This window comes from Trichechus manatus, unplaced genomic scaffold (genome assembly GCF_000243295.1).
Source record: "Trichechus manatus latirostris isolate Lorelei unplaced genomic scaffold, TriManLat1.0 scaffold00023, whole genome shotgun sequence".
NCBI lineage: Eukaryota > Metazoa > Chordata > Mammalia > Sirenia > Trichechidae > Trichechus > Trichechus manatus.
Genome location: NW_004443959.1, coordinates 1,315,856 through 1,329,458, shown reverse-complemented (window position 1 = coordinate 1,329,458; position 13,603 = coordinate 1,315,856).

The following is a 13,603-nucleotide window of genomic DNA, read 5'->3' as shown; positions in this document are numbered from 1 at the left end:
TTTATTCTTCCAAAAATTGCTTTTTCACTCAATATTATATTAATGAAATTGATCCATGTTGATTCATGCAGGAAGAATTCTTCAATTTTCACAGCAATATAGTATTTCAGTGTATAAGTATATCACAGGGAATTTGGAATTCCAGAACTCTTAATTGTGCTCATGAGGAACCTGTACACAGATCAAGAGGCAGTTGTTTGGACAGAACAAGGGGATACTGCGCAGTTTAAAGTCAGGAAAGGTGTGTGTCAGGGTTGCATCCTTTCACCATACCTATTCAGTCTGTGTTCTGAGCAAATAATCCAAGAAGCTGGACTATATGAAGAAGAAAGGGGCATCAGGATTGGAGGAAGACTCTTTAACAACCTGCGATATGCAGATGACAGAACCTTGCTTGCTAAAAACGAAGAGGACTTGAAGCACTAACTGGTGAAGATCAAAGACTACAGCCTTCAGTATGGATTACACCTCAGCATAAAGAAAACAAAAATCCTCACAACTGGACCGATAAGCAACATCATGATAAACGGAGAAAATATTGAAGTTGTCAAGATTTCATTTTACTTGGATCCACAACCAACACCCATGGAAGCAGCAGTCAGGAAATCAAAAGACACATTGCATTGGGCAAATCTGCTGCAAAAAACCTCTTTAAAGTGTTGAAAAGCAAAGACACCACCTTGAAGACTAAGGTGTGCCTGACCCAAACCATGGTATTTTCAATTGCATTATGTGCATGTGAAAGCTGGACAATGACCCAAGACCAAAGAAGAACTGACGGCTTTGAATTGGTGGTGTTGGTGAAGAATATTGAATATACCATGGACTGCCAAAAGAAGGAACAAATCTGTCTTGGAAGAAGTACAACCAGAATGCTTCTTAGAAAGAAGGATGGTAAGACTATGTCTTACATACTTTGGACATGTTGTCAGGAGGGATCAGTCCCTAGAGAAGGACATCATGCTTGGTAAAGTACAGGGTCAGCGGAAAAGAGGAAGACCTTCAAAGAGATGCATTGACACAGTGGCTGCGACAATGAGCTCAAGCATAGCAACGATTGTGAGTATGGGGCAGGACCTGGCACTGTTTCGTTCTGTGGTGCATAGAGTCGCTATAAATCAGAACCAACTTGATGGCACCTAACAACAACAACAACAACTTATTGACATGTTTTTGCTGTTATAATTATGATACTATGAATAGTCAAATGATGCACATATAAAAAATCTTCACTGAGATATACCTAAGAGTATAATTGCTTCTATACACATCTTTTATTTGCTATATGTTGTTAATTTATTTTCCAATTATTATACACTTTTGTTGGCAGTATATAAGTTCCAGTTGCTCTACTTTCTTTTTTTTTTATTGTACTTTAGATGAAGGTTTACAGAACAAACTATCTTCTCATTAAACAGTTAGTACACATATTGTTTTCTGACATTGGTTAACAACCCCACAACCTGTGGACACTCTCCCTTCTCAACCTTGGGTTCCCTATTACCAGCTTTCCTGTCCCCTCCTGCCTTCTAGTCCTTGCCCCTGGGCTGTTGTGACTCTTTAGTCTCGTATTGTCTTATGGGCCTGTCTAATCTTTGGCAGAAGGGTGAACCTCAGGAGTGACTTCAGTACTGAGTTAAAAGAGTGTCTGGGGGCCATACCCTCAGGGTTTCTTCAATCTCTGTCAGGCCAGTAAGTCTGGTCTTTTTTTGTGAGTTGGAATTTTGTTCTACATTTTTCTCCAGCTCTCTCTGGGGCCTTCTATTGTGATCCCTATGAGAACAGTCAGTGGTGGTAGCCAGGCACCATCTAGTTGTACTGGAATCAGTCTGGTGGAGGCCATGGTAGTTGTGGTCCATTAGTCCATCTTTCCCTTGTATCTTTAGTTTTCTTCATTCTCCCTTGCTCCTGAATGGGTGAGACCAGTGGAATATCTTAGATGGCCGCTCACAGACTTTTAAGACCCCAGACGCTACTCACCAAAGTAGAATGTAGAATATTTTCTTTATAAACCATGTTATACCAATTAAGCTAGATGTTCCCCGAGACTACGGTCCCCACAGACCTCTGTCCAGCAATTCAGTCAGGGAATTTGGATGTGCCTATGGACCTTCCATGACCTTGTCTTGCACAAGTTGTGCTGGCTTCCCCAGAATTGTGTACTGTCTTACCCTTCACTAAAGTTACCACTTAACTATTGTATATTTAGTGTTTTTCCTCTCCCTCGTAACCATCAAAGATGGTTTCCTTTTGTGTGTAAACCTTTTCATGAATTTTTAAGTAGTGGTCTCATACAATATTTATCATTTAGTGATTGACTTATTTCACTCAGCATGATTCCCTCCAGATTCATCCATGTTGTGAGATGCTTCACAGATTCATCACTGTTCTTTATCGTTGTATAGTACTCCATTGTGTGTATGTACTGTAGTTTGTTTATCCATTCATTTGTTGATGGGCATCTAGGTTGTTTCCATCTTTTTGCTATTGTGAACAATGCTGCAGTGAACATGGGTGTGCATATGTCTACTCGTGTGATGGCTCTTATTTCTTTAGGATATGTTCCTAGGAGTGGGATTGCTGGATCATATGGTATTTCTATTTCTAGCTTTCTAAGGAAGCATCATATCATTTTCCAAAATGGTTGTATCATTTTGCATTCCCCCAAGCAGTGCATAAGAATTCCAATCTCCCTGCAGCGTCTCCAACATTAGTTATTTTCTGTTTTTTTGGATTCGTGCAAGTAATGCTGGGGTGAGATGGTATCTCACTGTGTGGTTTTGATTTGCATTTCTTTAATGGCTAGTGATCGCCAGCATTTCCTCATGTGTCTGTTAGCCACTTGAATGTCTTCTTTGGTGAAATGTCTGTTCATTTCCTTTGCCCATTTTTTAATTGGATTGTCTTTTTGTTGTAGAGGTGTTGGATTTTCCTGTAGATTTTAAAGATTAGAACTTTATTGGATTTGTAATAGCCAGAAATTTTTTCCCAGTCTGTAGGTTCTCTTTTCACTCTTTTGGTGAAGTCTTTTAATGAGCACAAGGGTTTAATTTTTAGAAGATCCCAGTTATCTAGCTTATCTTCTGGAGTTTGTATGTTGCTAGTTATGGTTTGTATCCTGTTAATGCCGTGTATTAGGGCCTCTAGCGTTGATCCTATTTTTCTTGTATGATCTTTATAGTTTTTGGCTTTACATTTAGGTCTAGGTCTTTGATCCATTTTGAATTAGTTTTTGTGTATAGTGTGAGATATGGTCCTGTTTCATTTTTTTGTAGATTGACATCCAGTTTTGCCAGCACCTTTTGTTGAAAAGACTGTCTGTTCCCCATCTGATGGACTTTGGACCCTTGTCGAAGATCAGGTGATGGTAGGTAGATGGATTTACATCTGGGTTCTCAATTCTGTTCCACTGGTCAATGTATCTGTCATTGTAGCAGTACCAGGCTGTTCTGACTACTGTAGCTGTATAGTAGGTTCTGAGATCAGGTGGTGCGAATCTTCCTACTTTATTCTTCTTCTTCAATAGTGCTTTATTTATCCAGGGCTTCTTTCCTTTCCATATAAAGTTAATGATTAGTTTTTCCATCTCTTTAAAGAATGTTGTTGGTATTTGGTTCGAGATTGCATTGTGTTTGTAAATTGCTTTGGGTAAAATTGTCATTTTCACAATGTTGAGTCTACCTCTCCGTGAGCATGGAATGTTTTTCCATTTATGTAGCTCTCTTTTGGTTTCTTGCAGTAGTGTTTTGTAGCTTTCTTTGTATAGGTGTTTTACATCTTCGGTTAGATTTATTCTTAAGTATTTTATTTTTTAAGGGGCTATTATAAATGGAATTGTTTTCCTGATTTCCTTTTCATCATTCTCTTTATAGGTGTAGGGGAATCCAACTGATTTTTGTATGTTTATCTTGTATCCTGCTACTCTGCTGAATATTTCTACTAGTTCCAGTAGTTTTCTCGTGGAGTCTTTTGAGTTTCTACGTATAGTATCATATCATCTGCAAATAGGGACAGTTTTACTTCTTCATTACCAATTTGGATGTCTTTTATTTCTTTTTCTTGCCTTATTGCTCTAGTTGGGACTTCCAGCACAATGTTAAATAGAAGTGGTGATAAAGGGCATCCTTGTCTTGTTCCTGTTCTCAAGGGGAATGTTTTCAGCCTCTCTCCATTTAAAATGATGTTGGCGGTTGGTTTTGTATAGATGCCCTTTATTATGTTGAGGAATTTCCATTCTATACCTATTTTGTTGAGAGTTTTTATTAGAAATGGGTGTTGGACTTTGTCAAATGCCTTTTCTGCATCAATTGAAATGATCATGCTATTCTTTCATTTATGTGGTGTATTACATTGATTGATTTTCTAATGTTGAACCATCCTTGTATACCTGGTATGAATCCTACTTGGTGGTGTATAACTTTTTTGATATGATGCTGAATTCTATTGGCTAGAATTTTGTTGAGAATTTGTTCATCTATATTCACGAGAGATATTGGTGTGTAATTTTCTTTTTTTGTAGCTCCTTTGCCTGGTTTTGGTATCAGCATTATGCTGGCTTTATGGAATGAATTCGGAAGTATTGCTTCCTTTTCTATGTTCTGAAATAGTTTGAGTAGTACAGTTGTAAGCTCTTCTCTGAATGTTTGGTAGAATTTTCCAGGGCTTTTTTTTGTTGAGAGTTTTTTTTTTTATTGTCTTTTCAATCTCTTCTCTTGTTATGAGTCTGTTCAAATTTTCAACATCATTTTGTGCTAGTTTGGGTAGGTAGTGTGTTTCTAGAAATTTGTCCATTTCATCTAGGTTTTCAAATTTGTCAGAGTATAGTTTTTCATAATACTCTGTTATGATCCTTTTTATTTCAGTTGAGTCTGTTGTAATGTCCCCCATTTCATTTCTTATTTGGGTTATTTGAGTCCTCTCCTGTTTTTTCTTTTGTTAACTTGGCCAGTGTTTTGTCGATTCTGTTGATCGTTTCAAAGAACCAATTTCAGATTTTGTTGATTCTTTCTATTGTTTTTCTGTTCTCTATTTCATTTATTTCTGCTCTGATCTCTATTATTTCCTTTTTTCTGGTGGCTGTGGTCTTCTTTTGCTGTTCCCTTTCTATTTGTTCAAATGTGTAGCTAATGTTTTGACTTTGTCCCCTGTCTTCTTTTTTGATGTGTGCATCTATTGCTATAAATTGACCTCTGAGCACTGCCTTTGCTGTGTCCCAAAGGTTTTGATATGATGTATTTTCATTCTTGTTTGATTCTAGGAATCCATCTCTGATTTCTTCAATTATCCAGTGTTTTTTTTTTAGCAGAGTGTTATTCAGTTCCTATGTAATTGATTTTTTTTCCTTGCTCTTCCTGTTGTTAACTTCCACTTTGATGGTTTTGAGGTCAAAGAAGATACTTTGTATTATCTCAATGTTTTGGATTTTGTTCAGGGTTGCTCTATGGCCTTAGATGTGGTCTCTTCTGGAGAATGTTCCATGTGCCTTGGAAAAGAATTTATACTTTGCAGCTGTTTGGTGGAGTGTTCTATATATGTCTATCTGGTCAAAGTGGCTGATTGTGCCCTTTAGATCTTCTGTATCTTTACTGAATTTCTTTCTAGATGTTCTATCCTTTATGAGAGTGGTGTGTTGAAGTCTCCTACTATTATTGTGGAACTGTCAATTTCTCTTTTCAGTGCTGTTAGGGTTTGTTTTATATATTTTGGAGTCCTGTCATTGCGTACATATATATTTATTATGGTTATGTCATCATGATGAATCATCCCTTTAATGTTTATATAGTGCCCTTCTTTGTCTTTTATGGTGGATTTTATTTTAAAATCTATTTTGTCTGAGATTAGTATTGACACTCCTGCTCTTTTTTGGTAGCTGTTTGCTTGATATAACTTTATCCATCCTTTGATTTTTTTAATAAAAACAGCGTATTGGTAGATCCTGTTTTTTTTAAATCCATTCTGTCACTCTCTGTCTCTTTATGAGTGCATTTAGGCCTTTTACTTTCAGTGTAATTATTGATAGGTGTGAGTTTATTGCTGACATTTTGTAGTGATTTTTTTTGTGTGTTGCAAACATTTTCTTTGCTCCTTTTACCCTCCTGTGCTGAATTCTTTTATTGGTGGATTTTTTTTTCATTTCTTTTGTTTTTGTAGATTTTGTTTTCACTGAGACTTTGTTTTTCTTCTTTATTTTGATGAGTAGGTTTATTAGTTTTCTTTGTTGTTACCTTGAAATTTACCCGTATCTTCCTAGGTTTGAACCAGTCTATTATTCCTTGGTATTGCGTTGTCTTCCTCTCTATTAGAAAGTTCTATACCTACACACTTTATTACCTCTTTTATTGTTCTGGTGTTGTTATCATTTACAGATTAACTTCTCTGTTTCCCTGTTGTAAATCTTTTGGTTTTGAATAGTCCTTGAGAGTTCATTTCCTAGGTTGTTATCTGGCTGGTGCGTTCTTGCATCCTAGATTCAAGTTGTGGTCCGATGTTGTTTATTCTCAAACTGAAGGACTCCCTTTAATAATTCTTGTAAGTTTGATTTAGCTTTTACATATTCCCTTAATTTCTGTTTATTTGGCTCTGTCAGTTTCTTATTCCATTTCGTGTTTGGTTGAGTTCTTTATCTCTTCATTTGACACTTAGAGTTCCAGGATTGACTTTTGTCTCTGTTTTACTTAGTTTTTCAGGTCTTTGCTGTGGAGGGAGAGCATGGTGCTTCTGTCTATAATGCCATGTTGGCTCTGCCTCCAGTTGCTCCACATTCTCATCAACTTTTTTATATTGTCAATTTTAAAAAAATTTTTGCCAGTCTGACAAATGTAAAATGGTATCTTATTATGATTTTAATATAAAGATCTCTAATTAGTAGAGCTGAGAATCTTTTCCTCTGTTTTTTGAACATTTGTGTTTTGTCTTCTGTGAAGAAGGAACCCTGGTGGCCCAGTGGTCAAGCACTTGACTGCTAACCGAAAGATTGGAGGTTCAAACTCTCCAGCCACTCTGCCAGAGAAAGATGTGGCAGTCTGCTTCTGGAAACCCTATGGGACTGTTCTACTCTGTCTTATAAGTTCACTATATGTTCGGAATTTACTTGATAACAATGAGGTTTTTTTTTTTTTTTTAATTCTCCTGTGAAGAGTTCGTTCACCTCTTTTACACGTTTTTCTGTTGGGTTATTTGTACTTTTTTCTAAATGATTTTGAAATAATTATTAAAATAGTAAGGATGTTAATACTTTGTTCCTGATATATGTGGCAAGTATCCTCTCTCGGTTTGTGATTTGCCTTTTCATTTTATTTGTGATGTATTTTAATAAGCAGAAGCTCTAATGCTAATGTAGTCAAATTATCATTCTTTCTCTCTGTGATTTGCTCTTTTTTTTTTTTACAAAACCCAGACCTGGAGGTTATAATGATAATATCCTACTTTGTCCTCTCTATGTTTTCTAGTTTTGTCTTTCACAATAAAATCTTAAATCCACAATATATTGGAATTGATTTTTATACATGGCGTGAGATATGGATTCCATTTTCTCCCCCATATGACTAACCAATGATCCCAGCACTGCTTGTTAAATGACTCCTTCTTACCTACTAAATTGTATTAAGAAAATCAAAATCTGTTTCTAGGCTCCCTACTTTCTTTCTTCCATTTATTTGCCAATCTCTAAGCAAAAAAAAAAAAAAAAAAAAAAAAAAATAGAGTCTTAGTTACAACAGCTTTATTATAACATTGATATCTTGTAGGACACATTCTCCCACTCCCACTTTGCCCTTTGCATTAATGTGTTCAGAATTTACTTGATAACAATGAGTTTTTTTTTTTTTTAATTCTCCTGGGAAGAGTCTGTTCACCTCTTTTACACATTTTTTGATTGGGTTATTTGTACTTTTTTCTAAATGATTTTATTTTTTGAATCAGTTTGTTAAGTTCTGTGAAACCTTTGTTTGAATTTTGATTAGAATTGCAATGACTCTCTCATTTGATACCTTCATGATATTGAATCTTCCAATCCATGGCTTTAGTATATTTTTCCATTTATTCAGGTCTTCTTTAGTATCTCTCAATACATTTTGATACATTTATCCATACACATCTTTCACATTGTTCAAAATGTATTTCAAGAAACTTAATGCTTTTTAAAATTATATTTTTAAAATTGCATTTTCTAAACTTTTTTTGATAGCAGATACAAAAGAAATCAACTTTTGGGTAGTGATTTTATTTCCTTGCTAAACTTTCTTATTAAACCAAAAAACAAAAGCCCTTGCAGTTGAGTCAAGTGTAACTCATAGCTACCCTATAGGACAGAGTAGAACTGCCCCACAGGGTTTCCTAGGAGAGGCTGATGGATTTGAACTGCTGACCTCTTGGTTAGCAGCAGAACTCTTAACCACTGTGTCGCCAGGGCTCCATAAAGTTTCCTATTAGGTCTATAATTTAGCTATAAATTCTTTGAATTTTCTGTGTAAGTAATCAAAACATCTGTGAATAATCACAGTTTTATTTTTTTTTTGTTTCTAATTTTTATACTATTCATTTTTCTTGTTTTACTGTGCTGAGCCCTCTAATATAATATTAAATACAAGTGTTGATAGTGGGCATCATTGTCTTATTCCTGCTTTTAAAAATTCATAATTAAATATGATGCTTGCTATAAATATTTGAGAAATACATTTATCAAGTTAACAAAAGTCCTGGTCCTATCTATTCAGTTTGCTAAAAGGTTTATTTTTTATATTTTTTTAAGTGACGTTGAATCTTTAAAACCTTTTTCCTTTTCTGTATATATTGAGATGATAATATTATTACTATTTTTTAATTGCTTTAAAGGCTTTCTAATGTTAAATCAATTTACATTTTCAAGAAGAACTCAGCTTAGTCATACGTGAGTGTTTATGCATACGTATGTGTATGTGTCTTGTTGTTATAGTTTAGACTTAGTTGGATTCCTGTTTTATAATAGTTTGTTTGCTATGTTTTTAAACATTTTTTATGAGTGAGACCAGATTACTATAATTCTCTTTTCTATTTTGTAGGTATTTTTGAATAACCTTTTATAATACCATGGTGCAGTTGTGAAAACTAAGACATCTAGGAATAAGTTGCAAAATACATAAAAACATTCCTAAAATGTAAGGAACCCTAGTGGTACAACGGTTAAGCACTGGGCTACTAACCAAAAGGTTGGCGGTTCAAACCCACTCAGAGTATCCATGGGAGAAAGACCTGGCAATCTACTTCTGAAAGGATTACAGTCTAGAAAACTCTATGGGGCAGTTCTATTCTGTCACATGGGGTCACTATGAGTCGAAATCAACTTGACAGCACCTAAATAATAACAAGAGATGAGTTGTTTTTGCTCATTAAGTCATCCTTTTGTGTTTCTACATAATGTACTTATGTTGTATGTGGTCATTCTCAGTTGTGGGTACCTTTATTTCCAGCCATTTCTTGTTCATCGCAGTATTTCTAGTGTCTGGCAATGCCCTGAATATCATAGGCCACCATAAAACATTAATGAATGAATGACAAATTTGAGTTAATGAAAATATCATGAGATTTGGTATTAAAAGACCTCAGTTCTAGCCTCAGCTGTCACTTTTTGATGAACCACTATATTAACCCAGTTTTTCTAGAAAACAGAGCCTAAGGCAAAGATGAAAGTGCTGATACTTTATTTGGATGGGCAAGACAGTGAGAATGAGAAAAAAAAAGTTAAGGGAAGGTGGAAGAGTAGAGAGGAGGATGGTGGGAGGGAAGAAAGAAAGAAGGAAAAGGAAACAGAGTGGTAAGGATCTGAATGACAGAGTATCACTTAGCATCACTTAGTAAATTTGATATCTCCCTCTTGGGAAGAATGTCCAAATGAGAGGTGTCTGTTCTTTTCTGGGACACTGGCTTCCATTCTTATGGAAGAAGGGTACCCTCCCTAACATTTCGCTGTTACCTAGATGCCAAGTTCTAGGATATGACATTGTGGATAGAGAAGGCATTGCATATAAATCACGTTCAAATAACTAAAACTAAACACAAGTAGGGCTAATACAGTACTTAAATGGAAGAGACACAGAACTCCAAAGACGAAAGTCTTATGATACTTGTTCATGAACACTCCTGAGGCCTTCAGAGTTTATGTGACTGAGTTTATGTTCTGTGCCTAGGTTTATACACGTGGGGTAGGTAACCTCCTGTCCTCAGCAATGCCCTGCAAACATTTTACTCCTCCAGTCAAAAACTGCAAGATTCAGGAACCATTCCTTTTGCATTCCTACAGGAAAAGCACAAGTTTTTACTCTTGGTGACTTCTTAGAGCTCAAATAGCTGTTCCAGTTTCCTCGTAACATGAAGCAGGACAAAATTTCTATCCATATTAGTTCCCCATTGTCTTAAGTTTCTCATAGATAAAATTTTAACCTAAGCTGGAATATTGGCTCTTATTTCACCTATACTCTTTCCACATGAAGGAGTAAAACAATGTACCTAAAAAGAAAGTTCATTCTAATCATGTTCAAAATAGTCTCACCAAAATTAATATTTTACATATTTATTTGTGAGGGTACTTTACATTACGTATCTCTAAACAGCAACATAGAAAAGCAAGGGCTTTGGAGTAGCTTCTGTTTAGACGAGATATTTAATCTTGGAGCCTTGGTTTTCACATCTGTAAAGTATAGATCATAACACCTACCTTACTATTACAAAAATTGAATGAGATAATCATGAAGACTCCTGGTTCTGCTTCTAACTAGCTGCTGAGGTTGGTCTAGTTACTTATGGTCTCTCTGCCTCACTTTTTTATTATTGGCAAAATAAAAATTATACTAAGCTACAACATAGAGCTATTATAAGAATAAAGTTAAGTAAAATATGTAAGTTGCTATAATTGTTCCTGATATATAAAAAGCATTCAACAAATGTTACTTATTTTTATTTGTCAGTCTTATTGCTGTGAATGCTCAAATTAAAACAGCAACTGCTCATTTGGCTCCCTAAATATCATTTGGCTTTTTTTTTTTTTTTTTTGCTTCTTTTTTTCCTGTACATGGAAAATACTTAATGGAACTGGTAGTGAAGAATGACTTGGGAATATTAATTTTCACACAAGACATTATTTCAACCAAAGCGTTCCCTTGGCTGGGCTGCATGCTCCCAGAAGTCTGATCATCCCACCATCTCATCAGCTACAAAACTGTGGAAGCTTAGTGTTTCCCTCTCTGTTACTTTCCCATGACTTACCAACAAGTCTGATAGGCCTACATTTGAAATTTGTCTCTACTTGGCTCTTTCTTTTTCCTTTCTCATCACCACTCACTCACTCTTCGCTGTCCAATATGGCAGCCACCAGCCACATGTGGCTACAGAGCACTTGTAAGCGTAAAACACAGACTGGACTCTGAAGATTTAATACAAAAAAGCAATGTAAAACATTTCATTGGTAAGTTTTTGTATTGATTAAATAAAACGCATTAAATTTCATAAATGGGCTAAGGAGATGGGTTAAATAAAATACATTATTAAAATTAATTTATCTGCTTACTTTTTTAAAACTTTTTTTTTAATGTGGTCAGTAGAAAATTTTCAATTACATTTGTGGCTCACATTATATTCCTACCGTACAGTGCTGCTCTAGATCCTTATTACCTTGCTTCTTTCTTAGAAGAAGAGACTCTTACTCTCTATCTCCAATTATCATACAGTATTGCTGGGCTATTCTTCTCTAAATATTGTTTTCAGATAGTCACTCCCTGGCTCAAATTCACGATGGCTTCCTATCACCATGAGCCAGTGCATGAGCAACCAGCTGTGCTGAATAGAAAAAGCATCTCACTGCCACCTTCTATTCTTCTTAAGGTGGACATGCCATATATTTTCACACGTCTACCCCTTTGTCTATGCTTTCCTTTTTGCTTGGAATGATTTCCACTCCCCTTTTCTTCTGCCTGGTGGATTTCTACCCAATCTTAAAGTCCGGCTCCTTGTTGTTAGTTAGTTGCCATTGAGTTGGTTCCAATTTATGGTGACCCATGTACAACAGAATGAAATGTTGGTATGCTCAAGTCTATTGTTGCAGCCACTGTATATCTTGAGTGTCTTCCAAACTAAAGCATTATCTTCCAGCACTCTATCAGACAATATTCTGTTGTGATTCATAGGATTTTCATTGGGAAAATCCTAACAGTGGGAAGTAGATTTCCAGGCCTTTCTTCCTGGTCTATCTTAATCTGGAAGCTCCACTGAAACCTGTCCACCATGGGTGACTCTGCTGGTATTTGAAATACCGGTGGCATAGCTTCCATCATCACAGCAGCATGAAACTGATCACAGTATGACAAACTTACACACGGGTGGTGGAGAAGCCTTGCAACACTGAGATGCATAATCTCCCGTTATCTTCTGCTCACACTGCTCTTAGAACTGTCTTCAATTATTGTTTTTTCATATTTGGTCATTGGTTTAGGTGTCACTCTGCAAACAAGGCTGGGTCAAGCCGTATCCTTTTTTAAACCAGTACCACCTATTAGGGTCTCAGTAACATTGCTGAGTAGTAAATGACTCATATAACTCCTGAAAAGAAGAAATAGGTGAGATGTGGATTATGTTTTGGTAATCATTATCTACCTTGTAAACAATAATTAGAGATGCCAGGACGTGGTCATTGTCAACCCACTCAACTTCTCCAACCTCAGTTCTCCTGTCATGACATTTTATGCCTACAACCCTCTCTTTGTTCATGCTGCTCCACCTACCTGGAATATGTTTCTTCTTCTGCCCTCCAGATTGTCTAGAACTCTTATAGAGTTCAATTAGACAGTAAATTTGGAAAATAATTGCAACAAATAGGAGAAAATGTTAATGCTCATTTGAACAGTGATACAATTTCAACATTTAGTTATCATTAATTATCACATGGATATTGGTTATATTTTCTCACTTTGGGTAAGTCTCTGAGGCCAACACTTGGGTTTATCCCGTCTTGTTTCACCACTATATGCAGCACATGGCCAAAAATATATCAAAAGAGAATACATAAGATTACAGACAAAAGAGCTGTGAATCCAACATAAAATATACTCCGCACCTGGCAGTGATGAAAGAAGTGTGGTACTGGTGCAAGAAACGGGAGGTAAATTGATTGAACAAAGAGGTAATCAAAATATATTCTGATACATAATTTAACACATGGCAAAGATAGTATCACAAATACATTGAGATGGGCAGACTTATTTAATAAATGATAAATACCAAATAGCACCAATAGGTTACCTATTAGAACATAATCAAATTAGAATACTCCTAATGAATCACATCTAATAAAACAAAACTTTAGAATACACCTTATAAAAACAACGGCAAGACAATGCATGAGAATTTTCCAGAATTGAATCAGAACAGGACCTCTCAGATAACAAGTATTCACTGTGTGCTAAGCAAAATAAACACAAAACAAATCTATACGTAAACACATCCAGTGAAACTGTAGAAAAACAAGGCTAAAGAGAATAAATGATAATAATTTATTTATTTATTTAATTGTACTTCAGGTGAAGGCTTACAGAACAAATAGTTTCTCATGAAACAGTAGTACACATATTGTTTTATG